The following is a 20,586-nucleotide window of genomic DNA, read 5'->3' as shown; positions in this document are numbered from 1 at the left end:
AACTTCCGTAGAGTATCCTTAAGATAATACTGCAGAAACTATTGGTGGCTCCGGAGAGGAGCTCAGTGGTTTCTTTAATAATAACGAACAAACTATTTCATATTTTATTTCAAGGGTTAATCAGAAGAAATTTTTGTTTCTTTGTTGTTGTTTGTTTCACAAATCTATAAATGAAATGACAATAAACAAGTATATTGTAAAGTTTTTGTTGAACATTTGAAAAAAACATTATTCAGGAATTTTTAGAGACATTTTTGGACGTTTTACTACATGATTAACTTATGGCATATTTGTAGTAATGTGGAGCTTGTTGGTAGAATAAGAATGGATACGCGAATAAGTCATTGAATACTCACTTTACCGCAAAGTTCCTTACAGAATTATTAAAGTTTCTCTTTTTTGACTGGATTTTTTTATTTATCATGATCATGATTGGGCGACTCAAATTTTGATTTTCTTTTATGTCGCTGTCTCAAAAATGTTTAAAATAGAAATACTCTGAATCCCGTCATTGAATTAAAGGAAATAAATCCAATCGATAAGGATCAATTAACAAGAAACCCCTTTTTAACCACGCTGCATCCTGATATAAGAATAGAACCCTTGTTGCAATGACGTAGGAGTAACGTATCGGAATCAAGTGCAACCAGAAGTTTTTCCCCTGTAAACCAAGCGACACAGTGCGGTGAGTCGTGGGGCTGGGAAACGTGATTCGTAACACTAACGACCAATGAAGCAGCTCCCAAGTCCCAAGCAGCGATAATGGGACACAGCCACCAACCCGCTGCTCGGCACCTACCGCCATCCTCAACCAGGAGGCACTTACAGGTTACGGATTTGTAGCGACTGCCATTTACAGTGAGTCGGTGGAGTGCTTCAAAGAGAGTTGATTTACGACAACGACGACGCAAGAGCAAGCGCTCACAAAGTACCTAAGTAGTACTCCTAGAGAGCCTCATGATCCGTTTGTTCCAATTCAAGTCGAACGTTTCAGAGCCAGTCAGTCAGTCAGTCAGGCAGTGGGTGGTTGTTAAAGGGTAAGTGATTTTATAGTGGCTTTCTGAAACAAGGCTCAAGCGAGTGGTATCGGAAAAGAAAAGGGTCTGAGAGGGTCTGAAGCCATTGGAGTGGAGCTAATTAATTAGACGGTGTAATCGAGTAGATGTGAAGTCTTATTGAGGGAACTGTGATGCACTTTTCAAATTGAACTAACCTTTTCCGTATTCGTAAAAATATCTAGGGCATTGCTGGTTTAGTTTAGTTTTGCTGTGCTGATCATTGCTGTCCAAACAGTCAATCTACCTGAAAATAGAAAGAAAATAGGAGAATGTAAGAGTTAACTTGTTGTAAGAGTCATACGTAAATTATTCGAGAGAGTTGGACTATTGCAGACAAGTGCTTGCTTGCTTTTTATTGTTTCTGTTGAGTGCGATTTGCTGCTGAGTCTCACGAGTTTTAGGAAAAATGCACAGGTGATCATCTTATTGAAAGATTTTTATCTAATTTCCGTCTATCTAAGCAACGACCAATAATGATCGAGTTTATTTTTGCACCTCGCCATCAGAAAGCCAATTTAGTATCAATAACTAATTTATAAATAAACCAGATCCAGATCATATAAAAACAGATTGTGAAAGAACCATATTTTCCTTAAAATAATAGGATTGAATAATTGTCCCTCGAATTCTCTTTTCATCTAGTCCACGACTATTTTGGGCACAACCTGACTTCAACTCTCGGCACACCTTTTACGTTACCATTCTATGTACCATAGTGCAACGTATAATAACACCTTGTTAATTCGAAAAGTCGGTCGGAGGACAAACCAAATCAAATCATGTGTTCAAAGTACCTTTGAGTAGAAAGCTTTTGAAGATGTATGGATAGATGGAAGATCAATTAAAACATCTCAAATAATATTTTTGCCCACCAGATCATACCCGACTAAATAGGAAAAACAAAATTTTTACAGGTTGTGTAATTTTGTTACAATGATTTTTGTAACAACGGTTGTTTTAAAACATGTACCGTTAGTAGTTAAAATAACAAAACTCGTTCCAATTAAAACAACAATATAACAAGTTCAGATTTAGTCATAACAAGGTTATATCTAATTTTGTTAGACTAAGCTTGCGAAATCATAACCAAATTATAACAAATTATGTTATATATTTCAAAACAAAGTGCGCCATCTCAGTGCTAGGAAGAAACCTTTCTCTGTGGTTGTGAAATACGATGTTTCGTATGCAGAAAATCCACGCACACATTTGCTTGCATCCTCTCTAGACAAAGACAACTAGTTGTTAACGTTTTACCGACGAGCGAAAAAGTGATTTATATAAATAATTAAACGGCGTTTACTGCATTCTACAGCAGTGCACAAGGATGGGATCATTCATTTGCAATCAGTTACATTCACTTGCTGTTAACTCGCTTCAGAAGCATCGTAGCAAAAATCAATGTATGGAACACATTTTCATTATTGTTTTACTTTAAACTTTGTAGCACAATGTACTAGAGTAGCATCAATAATGAAGTCAACAGAAACCATCTTGTACCGACTTTTCGAACCCTCTAAGCAGAATACCCTCTTTGAATGAGTGTAACCAGTTTCGTACCTTTTAATTCCGCCCTATGTTGCTTATCCTTTGACAGATACGCGTATTTCGACTACCACTTGTAATCTTCCTCGCATATCTGTCAAAGGATAAGCAACATAGGGTGGAATTAAAAGGTACGAAACTGATTATACTCATTCAAACAACAGAGTTGCCTTCAGTGCTCGCTCACGACTTTGGTATGTGTGTGCGACCCTAATGTCATTCGGCAAACTTTCAGATAAAACTACAAGGTTACATTCATCTCATCCCTGGCAGTGCAATCCAACGTTGAAGGGTCACAGAGCTTTTGTGGGGTGTTAATTGAAGGTTGGATTAGCATGTGAATCTGGAGAAGTGAAAGTTGAACGATGATGAAGTACAATTCGGCTAGCTGCTGCTTTGGGGCAGTTTCCTTCGTCATATGTAAACGATGATTATTGGTAATTGGTATCTTTTGCTTCCATATGATGAGCCATTGGCAAAGGCAAGTTGGAATACCTGTAATTATTGACTAGTTATCGTCTGATATGACATGAATTAATGCAAATGACGAATTAAATTTATACCCTACAACGCTCAAAGTGAGCGGCAAGTTATAGATGTTTAAGGGCCGATTTCTTCACCTACCCGGCTTAACGACGTAAGCCTGGTTTATCTTAAACCACACTTAAAGTTAAGCCAAATTCTTAAGCCAGGTTTAAATATTTGCATTTCTTCACACCGGTTTAGCAAATAAAGGCGACGGCTTACGCTAAGCCAAGCTTAACAAAATTTCCCATATCATTCCAGTGACTTTCCAATGGAAACGTCATTTTAAGCCGCCGATATTTTGAAATGCCCGTTATATGCAGTATGGAGTAACAACAACAAAACATCCGCTGAAATTTTAGCAGGAAAAGCGGAATCGCTCGGTATTTTTTTCGGATACAGAAGGAAATTAACAATAATGATCTACCTAGACTGTTGATATTTTATCCAAAGCATCGAAGATCTACGATTTAGTACCTACTACATATGATCGTTCCACAACATTTGGTGTTCGAATTTGCCTCTCATTGTACAAAGTTGGAGTGCCACATTGCAGAAAAGGCGTTGCAATGTTGATTTTATGTTTTGATATCCATAATCGCCATAATCGCCTTCGAATAAAGTTGCATTTCGATAGTGAGTTTTTGAAAATGTGTTTGTCGTGAGATGCTCCAGAGCTCAGACGATTTTTCGAATATGTTTAAAATTATGAACTGTGTACATTCAATGAAAGCCACAGCAAAGTTCAAGTTACACTAGAAACTGAAATCCCTTTATAGAAACAGTTTATTCTACTTTTATTCCATTCGTTGGTGTTTATAATACCATGCAAAAATTTTAGGATTTTAATATAAAAATGCGTTAATACGATGCACGCTGCCTTGTACTAAAATATGAAACGGACCGTTTTTTGCAGTGCTGAAATAGTTAATTATGCCACAAGTTGCAAAAATTATGATTCTTTCAGCACGAGTTGTACATTTATCCAACCAGGCTTGCCGAGTTGGATAAATACGAGTGCTGAAAAAATCGAGTTTCGCAACGTGTTGCATACAAAGTTTTTTGTAATTACGAAAAACACCCATCAATTACAAACTTAACTGCACATTCTGAGAAAACAGGCAAGCGGGCTTCCACGTGTATTAGCCGTCTTAGCCTATTATCCGATCAAGTAGGCGTTTCAGTTCAGTCTGGCACTTTTTTCTTCTAAGAGAAGTTTCTGGAAGAAATAATACAGGAAGTGCCCGAAAGGACGTGCGCGGACATAAAATTTATAGGTTTCCGGCATATTAACTTTGTTAACTATGATAAATTAAGCCAAACTAGGAGCAAATTGTCCAATCAAACAACAGTGCCGAAAAGTAGTACTTTTCGGCACACTTAAGAGTGTCAAAAAGTAGTACTTTTCGGCACACTTGTTAAAGTTTGGTTGGAAAAGTATTCGTTGCCTTTTCACAGATTGAAAAGTAAGCACTTTCGAAACGTAATTACAAAAATGTAATTTCTACCTATCTAGATTCAAAATCATCGAATATCTTCGAAAAAGGCAATAGGACACGATTAGTGATGTACTAGATTTGTAGTAATGAGCTAAATTGTTGTATGGTAAGAAGTTGAATCCTCCGTTTTTGCAAGGAAATCGTGCAAAAAGCGTGGGTACTATGATTCGTTGCCTAATTTGATGCTGTTTGAGCAATATTTTGGAAAACTGTACTGATAAAGGGACAAGAAATAGCCAAAACAACAACACAGTTTTCTAAAGTTTTGCTCAAACAGTATCAAATTAGGCAAGGAACCATAATACCCACGCTTTTTGCACGATTTCCTTGCAGAAACGGAGAATTAACCTTTTCACCATGCAAACATTCAGCTCATTACTACAAATCTAGTAGTAGCAACCAAAAAAAACTTTGGAAAACTCAATACACATTCTGTGATAACACAAAGAGAGGATCGATGAGGAGAACTCGAAAATGACAGTTAGGCCCAAATGAAAAATCAGTGTCGATATGATCATTTCTATCAGTACCATCATGCTTCGCGGTGGTTCGATGGGAACAGTCATGTGTTCTATCATGCTAGACACTAAATTTTGATCAAGCAAGCTGTACCATAACCGTGACAATTTGGCAATGATTCACAATACAACCGAAATCAGTTGCATTATGAATTATATTCCAATTGTTTGGTATAGTACGATATATTAGTCCGTTGTGATGCGGCAAGTATAAAACAAATTTCATAGTGCTGAGTTGCAAAAAGATATTTAAAATCCACTTGCGTCGTGTTTTCGGCAGTTTTGTACTCTTCGTCACGGCAGGTTTTTAGAAACCTATTGAACTCAAAGTTGGTCTCAAATCCTTCCAAAGTAAGCTGAATGTTATGGCAATGTTTCAGGCATTTTGGCCGACAAAAACCTTTTTTTTTTTTTTTTTTAATTTCTTTGTATTTGTGAATTTTAACTTATTGCTAATTCTTCACACACCGACAAAAACCCCCCACGACGGAGAGGACAAACCTACCAATAATATCCAATGTCACCCTATTAGGTATTCAAAATAAGTCATGTTTAGAAGTACACCACGAATGGAACTTTTTATATTTAGAATTATGAGTCAAAATGTTGAATGTTCGATGGGCTAAACGTGCTTTGAACTAAGTTTTTAAAAGAAATCAGTGTATAAAAAGGTATTTGAAGATTTTTCTTGAGTGTCATCCTAAGTTTGTTTGTAAAAATAAATAATATCTCTTGAACCATAAGAGACGAAAATGTTTTTTGTGACCTGAAATCATGGAAGGACCGAGTTGAAATAAATAGAAACTTCAATGCAAATGTACTTTCGACTTCCAAATCAGTATGACAAATTTCCAAAACTATCAACACGGTGTCTTTTTAAATACTTTTAATCTAATGTAAAAACTTGATTGTCCCAATTCCGATTAGAATATTTTATATTGACGACCCGCCGGCTATAGGTTATCATTTTCTTTATCACCCTCTCCATCCGTAACCAAACGTTTTACAATTTTATCGTTCCTAAGTGTACATGTTTCTTAAAAAATATTTTCTGCCGTTTCAAAAATGTATATACGAAGCAGGTGAAGAAACCCAAACTCTACAATTTGCGGCTTAAGCCTGGCTTAGCGCTGCTAAGCCACCTCAGAGCACCGCTTAAAATAAGCCGCACTTAACGTAAGCCGTAGCTTTATTAAACCGGGTTTAGTGGTTAAGCCGAGGTGAAGAAATTGAAAAAAAGTTAAGCCCGGCTTAAAATGTTGCTAAGCCTGGTTTAAAATTTAAGCCCGGGTGAAGAAATCGGCCCTAAGACACTAATATTGATACAGCACTTATCACACTTCGGAGGACTACTCTTCTTTAATTTCATTGAGACGTGCCAAACCTGCTAACGCCTAAGATATCTGACAATTTAAAACTTAAAGTTACTGAAAAATATTTAAGGAAAATTCCTGATGAAACTTCTGAAAATATTCATTGAAGAATACCTGAAGAAACTCCTTGAGAAACCACTTGCAGAAAAAATATGGAACAAGAAATCTGGAGAAATCTGTTAGGAATATCTGGAGAAACAAATAGGAACATTCACAAAAAAATCCTACACAACTTCCTATGAGATTCGTGTAGAAATCCAAATAATCCGAATAATTTCGAAAAAAAATACCTACAAGTATCCTTGAAGAAAACCGTGGAGGATCCTCATTTTAGTACAGTTTTTATTATCTTTGAATTCGGCCACATCCCTAGCACTATTAGCATCGGTCCAAAGAAGTCCAAATTAAAGAAAACATTTCATACACTCAGTCGAAAAATGTAAAAATATCTAATTTGTCATAAATAGTCTACGTTAGTCAAAGTCGAAGTAGTCAGTTTTTGTCGATTTCGTCTTGATCACACGTTAGCTTCGAATCTATAAGCAAGCACTATTAAATGCTTCACTTCCCACTATTAGTTTCTTAGTTATTTTAAATTGATATTGCAAGAACACATTATTAAGCATTGGGCATTCGAAACATATTAGGGTTTACTCACAAAACTATCAGATATAAAAATAATTATAGAGAAAATTAAATCACGAAAGCACATCAAATGTTGAGAACTATGTATTAGCAAATTGAATACACGAGATACTACTAATTATTGCATATTTGAACTAAATTTGTATTTGTATAGTGTATTTGTTAAAATTAACCGAATAGTGGGAAGCCCAGGAAACAGTTCAAAATCTGCTGACTCAAAAAAGATTCCAAGACTCGTCACAAAACAAAAAAAAAATCATTATGGTTCACAACGCCTCTCGAAACCTTCCCAGACTCAATCGACCGGAACTGATTTCTGGGTATAGAAACTACTAGGCCCCAGCAGGTCCCTCCTGTATATCGAGCATTTCTGATAAATCAGCCATACTCCATCTGTAGCAGCCGGTTCGCAATGAGGCACATTAAAGTGTTAAAGGTGATATTTTCATTACAAGAATTAAAATCGACATCCTTCACTTTAATACCGTCGAACCCTGTGATCGTGGTCAGGGAGGAATTCATGAGGGAATATCTGTATGAATTTCTACAAGAAGTCCTAGAGGAATTTATGTTTGAACTGCTGAAAAAATATGTGTAAGCTTTTCAGCAGAATTCCCAAAGTAATTCTTAAAGAAATTCCTTCGGGAAATGGCAGTGGAGTCCAAGAAAGAATCCCTGGAGAAATTCGTATGGATTCCTGTATGAAAAATATTTGGAAAAAGTAAGTAAAAAGAAAATCGCGTTAAGTACTGTTCCTTTGAATTCCACTAAGAATTAGCAGATACGTATTTCAACCTCAACTGTAAGGTCGTCTTCAGTGTCTTGTACTTGACTCGACTTAAGTACAAGACACTGAAGACGAACTTACAGTTGAGGTCGAAATACGTATCTGCAAATTCTTAGTGGAATTCAAAGGAATAGTACTTAACGCGATGTTCTTTTTACTTACAGATATTCCCCTAACAAGCCCAGGTTAATCATCATCATTTGGAAAAAAAAAAGTTTTCCAAGTATTGACAAATATATGAAAAAAAAATCTAAAATAATTCCTGGATGACAGCTACTAGAAAATTTTTGACTGAATCCTAGAGGAAGTTTTGAAGGAGATTCTTGAGCTCTTATTTATGAAATCTCTAGACAAATGTGTGATGAAATTCCTTAAGTTAAATCTATGGAAATCCAGAGGTTTTATAAAGGTCCTCCTAGAGGATTTCTCAAGGAATCCATAGAGGAATCGCCAAAGGAATTTCTAAAGAAAATCTTGGGACAATTTTAGGAGAATTTTATGAAATATTTTCTGAAGGAACATTACGTTAGAAGTTTTTGGTGGAATTTCAGAAGCAATCTGTGGAGACTTTCTAAAGGAATAATTGAAAGATTTTTTGAAGAAAACGTTGGGGAAATTTTTAAGGGAAATCCAAATTTCTGATGTTTTTAAAGAATTGTTGGAGAATTTTTTGATGAAATTTCTAAGGAAACCCATAGATTGTTTTGTAGAGGAATACTTGGAGATTTTTTTTAAGCAGGAAGGAATTTCAGAAGAAATTCCAAAAGGAGTTTCTAAGACCATTCCTCCAGGGATTTCATGAATAAAATCCCAGTACAACTTTATTTGGAAACGTCTGTGTGCATTTCGAAAGAAAACAGATTTCATAAATCATTATAAAAGAAATAACTGGGAAATTTCTGAAGGAATACTTTTTTCACTGGTTCTCTTAGAATATCTTTCATTCTAAGAGAACCAGTGAAAATTATCTTAAAGGAATTTTTACTAAAATTTCCGAAAGTAGGTGTTGGAGAAATCCTCGCCGTGAGCAAAATAACGAAAAAAAAACAAGAATCAGGATGCACCCTTAGGATTATAAATTCCTAGACAAAACTCAAGCTATGAAAGCAACTAATGTTGCGAACGAAAGGCAACCTACCAGAGAAAATACGATCACAGGATTGACTGATGGACCAACAACATTAATGAAACTTCGTCATCCTGTCATCGGAAATTGTATTCAATTGGGTTACATGGCAAAGTTTATGTTCTGTGTTCTATATGTCCAAAAGTGATGTTCCAGTTTATTACGTATTTGTAAGGATTCGCTACAAATTGTTATATTATAATATGCATTTGTAGTGCTTCATTATTTTTTTTCGTAATAGTGTTGCAGATTTTTCAAAAAATCATCTGGCATCCCTTCTCCAAGTATGAGAGTAAAAATTAGGGTTAAAAATCTGTAAACATATCTGTAAAAGATTAACCGCTCTTTACGTATTCCATATAAATCGAAATCTGTACGAATAATTGAAAATCTGTATTTTGCATATAAATCTATACATATGGCATCACTAATTTGGAGTAACCTCGAATTCACCACTGCTTTTGACTTTTGGGTTTTTGAAATCTGTTGAAATCAGAGTTGGCCTCAAATCCTTCCCAACCAAGCTGAGTTATGTACCCAAATTTCAGGTAATTAGGCTCACAAAAACCCCCTTAACAAAGAGAACAAAGCTGCCGATAATAGCCTTCGTCACCCTAATTTAAAAAAAAAGAACGTACTGTCAGATTACACTGCCACTTATTACAGAAATTCCCATCTACCTCAGAAATTTAAATTACCCAAGAAACAGAAAATAACAGTTTGAAGCTGTTGTTTGCTAAAAGTGGTTTGTTCAACTCTTATACAGCTAAAATGTTTTTATTTAGCAAGTATCCCTGAAAGAAGCCAGGAGGAATCCCAGCAGAAATTCTTGAAGGAATCCCGTTAGCGGTACGTGGACGAATCCTGAAGTAATCTCTGAAAGAATCCCGGAAGGAATCTCTGAAGGATTCACAGGAGAAATCTAGGAAGAACTACCGAAAAGAGTTCGTGTAGAAATCCCTGTAGGAATCCCGGAAAGAATCCCTGATAAAATGCCGGAAAATATCCCTGTAGGAATCTCGGATGAAATTCTTCAAATAATCCGGAAAGCAACTCGCAATGGAATTCCAGTAAGAATTCCTTGAGGACGCCTTGACAAAATCCTGGAAAAATCCCCAAAAACAGCGTTTCCCAAAACCGGGGAAGGTTCCCTAAAAGAATTCCGGGGAAGAGAAAAATATCGGAAGAAGCCCATTAGAACACCTCGGGAGAAATCAATGTGGAAATCCAGGGAAGACACGCTGGGCCCATATAGCCGAGGCGGTAAACGCACGGGTATTCAGCATGACCATGCTGAGGGTGACGGGTTCGATTCCCGGTCGGTCCAGGATCTTTTCGTAAAGGAAATTTCCTTGACTTCCTTGGGCATAGATTCGTGCCTGCCACACGATATACACATGCAAAATGGTCATTGGCAGAGGAAGCTCTCAATTAATAACTGTGGAAGTGCACATAGAACACTAAGCTGAGAAGCAGGCTTTGTCCCAGTGATGACGTTACGCCAAGAAGAGGGGAGGACGCTGGAGGAATCTTTGACGGAAACTACTTGTAAATAATTCCTGAAGAAATTTCAGGAGAAATCCTTATAGTAATCCCGGGAGGAATCAATGAAAGCTTTCCGGCAGGAATTTCTATCGGAATTCCCGCAAACACCTGGGCTCGAGGAGTCCTTGAAAGAATCCCGGGAAATAAATCATTGTATAAATTCAGGAGGAATTTCAGAAGGAATCCTTGGAGGAATCTTCGACAGAAGACATTTTGAAGAAATCCCCGGAGGAATCACTGAAGGAATTCCTGATAGGATTTTGGAAAAATCCTTGATAGAATTCCTGCAGGATTTCGTAAATAATTGAAGGAGGGATCCCATGAGGAATGGAATTCCAGCTGAAACCCTGGAACTTGGGAGGCATTACAAGATGAAAACTGTAAGGAAAACTTCGAGAGGAGAATTATCGCGAGGAATTGCTGAATATTTTCATTGATCAATCCCTGCAGAAGGCCTTGCAAGCAAACAAGGATATGTGTATGGAACAGTGTTCGTAGAACACTGAGGTAAGAAACAGGCTTTGCCTCAGTTGGGTTTTCACGCCGGATACTCACCGGATACCACTCGATGCTATTTGCTACTTTAAGTTCTCACATCTTTCTTTGTCACCATGAGATCGACCTATAATCTATTGGGACAAGACCAAAACATGTGTTTGCTTTTAAATTATTCACCGATGCTAAGCTAGTCTAGCAGCAGGGTGCTAAGCTGATCGATTGCGGTTGGTGCTGGTGCGGAGAGAAGCAATACAAACAACATGCGTGTCCGCGCGTCCATAACAAACAACGGACGCGCCTCGTACGTGTACACACTTTCCGGCGGCAGTATTTTGCGACATGTCTAGTCTACCTCTCTCGTCTAGCAACACCAGCAGCAGCAGAAGCAGCTCAGCTCGGTTAGCAACTGAACCGTGAAGAAAATAGACACATCAACGCATTCCGCACTCGCTGGCTCAGCTGGTCGGTGGCGGCCGGAGGTCCTCAATGTGGTACAGGTTGGGCTTGGTGAAAATGAAGCATTTCGGATTTTTGATTTTCTCTCATAAAATCACTACTTATGAAATTGTACGCAAAGATCGGCTATAAGGCGAAACTGGAAGCATTTCCTCATTATTTTGGTTTTTTATTTTTCATAAAATAGCGAAGCGATATTTTCAAAATCGGTTTTCGTGCACATGTAGAGTATGGATCAAAGTATCTCCTGAAATTTTTCCAGGTGGAAAATGTTTTTCGGTTTTGCAGAAACCATTTTTTTGTGAAATTTTGTTTAAAAATGGTTTTTGCAAAAACTAAAAACATTTTCCATCTGAAAAAAAATCAGGAGATACCTTGATCCATACTCTACATGTGCACGAAAACCCGCTTTTAAAAATATTGCTTCGTTATTTTATAAAAAATCAAAAACCAAAAAGTGAGGACAAGGATCCAGTCGCCTTAACACTTGTCGCTTGAACACTCCAAATGCATGCAGGAATTCATCCATAGACTCTTTATGAGTGATGAGATGAAACCTTTTTCGTTATTTGTTTTCCTTTGCGAATTCTGATCCCGTAACATTTAACAAGATGTTTACGTCTCTGTGGTCAATCCATATTTCGAGAATAAAACTTGTTGACTGATTATATGTTCACTGATTTTGAAGCAACGTACGATTCATTGAAAAAAGATGAGATATGACAAAAAAATGTCAGACCATGGTTTTCCGACGAAACTAATTAGTCTGATACGCGCAACGCAGATAGATGAAAATCAAGTGGAGACGATGTGCCCTCCTCGTTTGCGATTTTGGATAAATTGAAATAGGGCTATGCACATTCAAACTTATAAGAATATGTACTATCCATTTGCATTCGAATGAGCGATTAGGAGATAAATGCTAACACTAAGCGGTTTGTCGACATCGGCTACAGCCATTGCGAAATTTTTCGCTCATATGAAGAGCGATACAGCAAAGACAGGAATGGGAACACTCACTGGGAAAGAATTACACTCACTTGCTGTTCTCTGAGTTCAGAAGCGTGCTATAAAAAAAAAGGCTAGAAATCAATATGCAGTTGAGCTAGTATTACTGTTACGAGGCGTGGACACTGAAGGAAGCAGATCGATTTTGAACAATTCTAGGTGGGAAACTGGAAAATCGTGTGTGGTGCAGAAGCTTATATCACGAGTTGTATCAATTGGAAAAGTATACAATACGATAGACTACAATGGGCTGGTCTTGTAGATATCGGAGGAAAGAACTGCGAAAACAATATTCACCAGAGAACCACCTAGAGATTGGTGGCCGCGTGCCACGGGAAAAAAATCTTCGTCAAATTCACGACTAGAAAGAAATGAAATCATATAATATGGCGCTTAATGGTATGACTACAAGTCATGATATCATGACGATAACGACGATGGTCATGAACATTTTGGGGCTGTTCATAAACCACGTAGACCAAATTTCGGCCATCTCAGACCATGTCTCAGACCCCCTTCCCCCCTCGAAGACTTTTGTCCATACACAAATTCAGAAATTTGTATGGAGCGTAGACTTTGGCCAGACCCCTCCCATCCCCTCAAAAAGTTTTCGTGGTTTATGAATGGTCACTTTTAACTTTTTTCATGAAATTGCCATTATTTCCAAAGGATTAACAACCTATTTTTGTTCTTATCATGATACTAAGTAATTGAATCATGACGCTAAGTCATTGAATCGTGTATCAAAACAAAGTCAAAGGAGTGCATGCAAATGTACCATTTGTTTTCATTATTTCTTTAAAGAAGACATTGTTTCACAATTCGTACACGAATTACAATAAAACCGGAATCATAAATTACAAACATTAATTTCATGAATAAAAAAGACATTTATACCGTCTTCAGCCAAAGGCTACACAGACTGAACATTACAATAACACGAGACAACGGACAATACACGAAACACCCAGTATGGAGCACAAATTTGTGGCGCACCCGACACAACACAAACTTAAATTATAATTGTACAACACAACACTATGAACACTTGTTACGTAACCACAACACACATGCATATATCACCTGAATTCATATGAAAATGTAAATATAGTTTTAGTTTATGATAGACCACCAAACGCGATAGTTCAACTATCATCCGAAAGAACGTCTTTCATCCTATCCGAAATTGTAGGTACCACTGAGCCTACAAATTTATAAAAATAAATTGTACAGATTGTTTTAAAAAAATCATCTGACAGCCCAGGCAACAACAAACAACAAAGTAACCGGCGCACTCCTTGTGCAACTATACATAACGACAATCATCTGTTCCGCAGAAGTGGTCACGAGGCGCAGCAAACACTAGCGCAGACTTTCTGGTAAGATTTTAAACCTTATTACCGGCTCCTGGGAAGCTACTGCTTCTGAATGTTTCTCAGATGTTTCCGATGACCACGGCTCGACGAGGACATTCGTGCTGAATGCTGTATCGTTGTTAGAGAAAACGATTGAAGGGCTCCGGCAGCGAGACGACTGGAACCATTGGGAGACAGCAATTGAGAGTCAGCTGGTGACGAGACCTGGAATCTCGATTTGTCCTGCATACGCAGAAGGAGAGCTACTCAGAACCAACGTGCATGAGAAAATGCATATTTCAGGGCGGTGCCAGGAGGTTCCAAGGGTTCTCAGAGGCGCTGCAGGAGGTCGCAGGGGGGTTTTATAGTGTCCCAGGGGGTTTCAGGGGGATTCAAGGGGTATTTCAGGGGGTTCCAGAGGAGTTGCAGGGGGCCACAAGGGCGTTTCAGGGAGTTTCAGGGATTGTTAGTGATATTCCATAGGATCTCAAGGAGCTTAAGGGGTTTCCGAGGGTTTCTCAGGGACACTTCAGGGGATCTCAGGAGCGTTCCAGAGGGCTAAGGGTCGTTTTAGGAGGTCCTAGGGAGTTTCAGGAGCTCCCATGGAGCTTAAATGGTTTCCAGAGGGTCTCAGAGGCATTTTAGGATTTCTCAAGTGCATTTAAAGGTATCTCAGGGAATTTCAGGAGGGAAGTGAGCACAGGAACTTCCATGCTGTCTCGGGAGCACTCCAAGGGATCTCAGGTAAGTTTATGGAGGTCTCAGGAGGTTCCATGGGGCTTCAGGGGCGCTTCAAGGAGTCTCAGAGGATCCCAGGGGAGATCCAGATATTTTTGGGGGGTTCAAGGGGTACCAGGAGATTTCAGTGGTATTTGAGGTAAATCCGATGTTGCCCTACTGGAGTGGCTCCTGCCAGCTCCAGCGTATGAAGGGATGTGATATGAGGAGGAGAGTAACGACACCGATGACGTCTACCTTAACTCTAGTTTATTTATAATATTTTAAAATCTTTTATACAGAACACGGGTTACATATCGAGAGGAAAATATCCTTCAACATTTACCTGTCCATGAGAAACCTTTTATCCTCAAATTGATTACCTAAGTAGGTAACATTTTGAGGATGATGGTGGTAGATCACCACATATTCAAAGGGATTCTATAGTGTATCAGGAGTTACCCAGGGGTTCCCAGGGCACCCAAGTCACCAAAAGTTACGCTTCCCACGACAAAGTGCATGAGCTTCCCATGACAAGTTCCGCGAAGTTCAGATAAAGTTTTGAATGGAATTTTCTGGCTCTTTTTGAGGCTAACGAAAATTTGGACAAAAGTTCCGTCAAGGCTCTTTGCTTGCCTCTTAAGCCGCTTGAAAGCTGCTTAAGAGGTTACTCGGAACTTTCAAGTTCATAGAAGTTCAGCTCAGAAGCATTGTGTTTCAGTGAAAATTCAATGTCAATTTTTCACGAAAAACAACTGTCAAAGCATACACGAACGAAAGACACATTTGAATTTATCAAATCAATGAATATTAGGATTGCCACCCACCAGATTCGAACCCGTAGCCGCTGCATGAGAGCCCTACGCTCTACCACATTACTACAGTTACGATTAAGTGAACAGCAGCTGAAGTCTGACATGAATCGATTTTCTGTCAGCAGCTAGTTTTGTACACTTGTACAGTAGTAAAGATATCTTGTTTTTATCATGTGTCTTCAGCAGCGCAGAGGTAAGTTGGCAGGTGGTCACGCAGGAGGATCCAGATTAAATCTAAATAGAAGAGTGACAGGTGTAAAAATATAAACATCGGAAGCAATTATAGACATGAATCACATACGCCAACAACGTTGTGGTTCTGATAAATACATTTTTGTTTCTGCGTGTATAAAGTTTAAGTTCTATCAGAACCTGCTACATTATATGAACTTTCTAGCTCCAAATTTACTTAAAAATGAGCAACCTCGAACAAGCTGCTGGATGCTATCAATTATCCTCTTATTTGAACTTTTGGTTACTTGGGGAGTTTCAGAGTGTATCAGGGGATCTCCAGGGGAGTTTTTGAGGGTCTCAAGGGCGTTTCAGGTGGTTCGAGGACGTTTTAGGAGGTACCAGAAAGTCTCAGGGGAATTACAATGGGGAGCATGGGCGTAGCCAGAGAGGGGCAAGGGGAGCCGTGCCCCCCAGGCCAACAGATTTTTTTTAATTTGAACCTACTCAAAGATTATCAACACCAGGGATTCACCCGAGAATTTCTTCTGTGTTCTTGCCAGGGCCAATTCCAGGGATTGTTTTAAAAATTCCACCAAGGATTCTTCTTGGAACATTTTTTAGAAATCCTTCAGGAGTTCCTCTTGGAATTCTTTCAGGAACTCCTCCAGGAATTAAGTGCTTCCTCCAGGAAATATTTAGGCATTCATTCATTTATTTAGTTCACATCAAATTCATGATAATACTGAATCAACAATTTGCCGCCATAATACTCGATTTGCAGCTGCAGCTCTCCATCCTCGGTCACGCCCAACACTCGCCAGATCTCGCTCCACCTGGTCGCCCATCGTGCTCTCTGCGCTCCACACCTTGTTTGGGCATACCCTTAGAAATTCCCTTGGTATTGCGTCCGGGATTCCTTCTGGGGTTTCTTCAGGAATTCCTCCAGGAACTGCTACAGGGATTTCTTAAGGAGTTCTTCCACGAACTTCTCTTAGGTTTCCTTCAGGTTTTCCCCAAGGATTTAATTCATGATTTCTTCAGGAATTCTTCCTGGGATTCCTGCAAGAATTTCTCAAGAGATTCACCCAAAAATTTATTTTGTGATTCTTTCAGGAACAACCCCAGGGAAATTCCAGGATTCCCCCAGGAACTCTTTTTAGCATTCCTTCAGGTGTTTCTCTTGGGATTGCTTCCAGGATTCCTCCTGGGGTTTCTTCAGGAATTTCTGCAGGGATACCTTCAGGTCCTGCAACAGAGATTCCTCAAGGAGTTCCCCACGAACTCTTCTTAGGATTCCTTCAGCATTTCTTTAAGAAATTTATGAGCGATTTCTTCAGGAACTCTTCCTGGGATTCCTCCAGGAATTCCTTATGGGATTCTTCCACGAATTTCTATAGGGTTTCCTTCACGAATTATTTCAGGGATTTCTCTGGAAATTGCTGCAAGGATTTCCCTAAAAATTCTCCAGGGATTCCGACAGAAATGCGTCTAGAGATTCCTCTAGGAATTCATTCAGAAATTCCTCCAGGATTTCTTATAGAGGTTTCCCCAAGAGTTTCTCCAGAGATTCCTCTGGGAGTCCCTGCAGGCATTTCTCTAGTATACCTCCAGGGAATTTCTCCAAGAATTTCGCCAGAACTTCACTCGGGAATTCCTTCTGTAATTAATTCTGGAACGACTTATTTTAAAAATTCCTCCAAAGATACCCCCTGGAACTCTTTTTAGGATTCCTTCAGGAATTCCTCCTCGTATTCTCAGAGAAACTCCTCCAGGAATTTATTTAGTACTTCCTCCATAAACTGTTGTGGATATTTCCTTAAGAATTCCTCATGATTCCGGGATACTTTCTGGAGTTTCATGAGGAATTCCTCTAGGGATTTCTTCAAGAACTGCTACAGGGATTCCTCCACGAACTCTTCTAAGGATACCTTCAGAATTTCTCAAAGAATTCTATCTGCAATTTTTTCGGAGATTACACCTGGCATTCCCCTTCGAATTTCTTAGGAGATTCCTCCAGAAATTTCATCAGGAATTCATAGAAATTCTTCCCGGAATTCGTCTGGAAGTTCCTGCAGGGATTTCCCTAAAAATTCTCCCAGGAATTCCTCCCGATATTCCGCCAGAAAATCCTCTAGGAACTTCTCTAGAGATTTCTCCAAAAGTTCCTCTGGTATTTCCCTCGGGAATCCCTACAGGCATTCCTCTAGGGTATCTTCAAGGCATCCCTCCAAGAATTCCTCCAGGGATTCTTTCTTGGATTCTTGCCGAAATTTCTTCATAAATTCTTTCAGCGATTCCTCCAGATATTCCTCCAGAAATTGTTTCAGGGACTCCTCCAGGAATTGCTGGAGGAATTCCTCAGGAACTCATTCAGAAATTCTTCAAGGGATTCCTCCAAGAATTTTTCCAGAGATTCCTACAGGAATTTCTCCAAAGATTTCTCCAGAAATTAAATCAGGGATTCCTCCAAGAATTCCACCAGGCATTCCGAAGCATTCTTCTAGAAATTAATCCAGCAATTTTTCCAGGGATTCCTCCTTGGACTCTGGCAGAGGTTTCTCCAGGAATTCTACCAGAGATTCCTCCTGCTGTTCCTTTATACTTGTATATTCCTTCAGGTACTCCTCCAAAACTTCATCCTGGAATTTCTCCAGGGTCTCCTCGACGAATTCCTCCAGAAATAAACCCTGGAATTTCTACAGGGATATCTGAAAGAAATTCACCAGCAATTAATCTGGGAATTCCTTCATAGATTCTGTCAGCAATTCATCCAGGAAATTCCTCAAGAATTCCTTTACGGCAGGGGTTCTCAAACTTTTTCAGCTTGCAACCCACTTTTGATTGTTATTGAACTCGGCGACCCACCAGCACATACCGTCTACCCCCGTTGGTTTGACCTCATCTAATCTGAACACTTTTTAATTTGACCCCCTCTAATCTGCACATCGTTCAAACTAAAAATGGTTGAAACGTCATTCTGCTCATGGAACGGGGTGAAACGGAACGCAGAATCAAAACAAAACAGCGAAAAGGGTTACCATCAGTGTGTTGTTCGATGCCCACAGGGTTGCTAGAAGTTCAAATTAAAAAATGAACCCCGTTGATTTGCATGAGGTGTCGTTCAAACCAACGGGGGTAGTCGGTATTTTCAAAATATACGTCATTTTAGAAACTTTGGGTTGACTTTTTTGATAAACCTACGTTACATAGCCTTAAATCTTTAAAATTTTAAGTTTTTTTTAAATCTACTGTGTACTTTTTTTGGAAACGTCAAAATAAGGTAAACGTGATCAGTTTCAGTATGTTCCTTGTTTTAAGAATTTAAAATGTTTGCAAGTTTCTGTTACAAACTCAACTAGTCTGGTTCATTTTAACATAAACATCACTTTTTTTTTTGGAATTTCAATAAAGAACACATAAAAATTACACAGAGTCGTTGAAAATATAATGCCAGTGAAACGCATTGGGGAACTTTAAATGTGGCCTTCAAATGAAAACCATTTTGTATCGTGATTAATAGGGCAAAAAAAATAAATCCTTCAAACAGATCGAGTTGAAAGTACTTTTCTATACATACGGTGTCTATTTAAACCACTTGTTTCAAACCTGTTCAGCTGTTTTGATTTATGTAAAAAATCAGATTATCAAAATTCATCCAATCAGAATTTTACAGAAGTTAAACTTTATCGAAAAAAAAACAAAAAAAAAACAGTAAAGATTAACAAACGTTCGTTGGTTTCTTGTCGAAATTTGTTGAGCTTTTGGTATTTCAAAAATTTTCTGGAATTTTTACTGCTGAACTTTATGTGTAAATTTAACGGAAAATGCTAACTGTAAACAACATCTTTAACCCATTTTTAGAGAACGCATAAAAGTTGGAATATTATTAGGGAAACCTTATTTCTAGAAATAACTCAGGCGATTCGACAAGAGAGTATATGCAAATTTTAAAATGGCCAAAAAAAGGTTTTGGGATAAGTTAATTTATACATTTTTATTATGATATCGACAAAGGTTTCGTGACCCACCAAAAATCAGCCCGCGACCCACCAGTGGGTCGCGACCCATAGTTTGAGAATCGCTGCTTTACGGATTCCTTCTGACATCTTGTGAGATGGCTTTGATTACGGAAAGTTGCACTGGAGTCACCTGAAACGTAATCTTTGCGCAACTTGAAGGCAGATGTTAATCATGATCTGTTGTTCCGGTTATACGAAGTTATCCGAAGATGATTGGGGTAACGATTCGGATATCCGCAAGTCGATCTCAGGCAGGGTTCCTGATTTCGACTTTTTATCTTCTTCCACATGCGAAGACAGTCAGCAGCGAACGGTTGTCGCTTTAGTTTGCGTGCTTGCTTGTCAGCGACGACAGCAAACTCCGGCGAACGGTGGGAAGCCACACTTGGAAATTACTCATTCGTCCACATTCGCATCGCAAGCGATCGAGCGGTGATGCGATTCGTGAGTGATATTGTGCATACGAATTTTTGATGTTTCCAAAAAATGTTTATTATTTTCTTTGCTAATCTAGCATTTCAACAACAATACACTAAAAATGTATGCATTACATGCAAAAATTCTCTTCTAGTTATGATAATAGCCGCTTCGACCGCTCACCAGCATTCTTCACACTCAGCGAAAAAAAACTAGCGAAATTCATCGAAATACCTTATGAAAATTTGCTATAACTAATTCTTATGGATGACATAAGAATACCTTATGAAAATTGATCGTGCTTGCTATGACAAATTTCATAAGATAGACTTATGAAAAGAACAAAAAAATCTTAAAATGATACAGACTGGATTCGATCCATGAACATCGGGATCACCGAGCCCGTGTTTTATCCACACAGCTACCGACGCTTGAGAATACCTTGTTGCTAAATATGAATAAAAGCCACGTTGTGAGACGATTTAACGTCATAGAGTGACCTTATG

The 20,586-nt window shown here is 38.6% G+C and overlaps 1 protein-coding gene across 2 annotated transcripts in view; it reads right to left on the bottom strand.

Annotated features, from left to right (window-relative positions):
• Positions 1-20,586, bottom strand: part of LOC109408473 (uncharacterized) — an 810,302-nt gene that overhangs the window by 560,216 nt on the left and 229,500 nt on the right. Inside the window, exon 2 of one of the 2 annotated variants that reach the window (XM_062861101.1) lies at positions 1,214-1,302. The exons of the other annotated variant lie outside the window; for it this stretch is intronic. The gene's annotated coding sequence lies outside the window, so the exon portion shown is untranslated. The remainder of the gene's footprint in view (positions 1-1,213; positions 1,303-20,586) is intronic. 2 annotated transcript variants of the gene reach the window in all.

The sequence above is a fragment of the Aedes albopictus genome, chromosome 3 (genome assembly GCF_035046485.1).
Source record: "Aedes albopictus strain Foshan chromosome 3, AalbF5, whole genome shotgun sequence".
Lineage (NCBI taxonomy): Eukaryota > Metazoa > Arthropoda > Insecta > Diptera > Culicidae > Aedes > Aedes albopictus.
The sequence above is the reverse complement of the archived record's forward strand: the minus strand, read 5'-3'. Positions and strand labels throughout refer to the sequence as shown.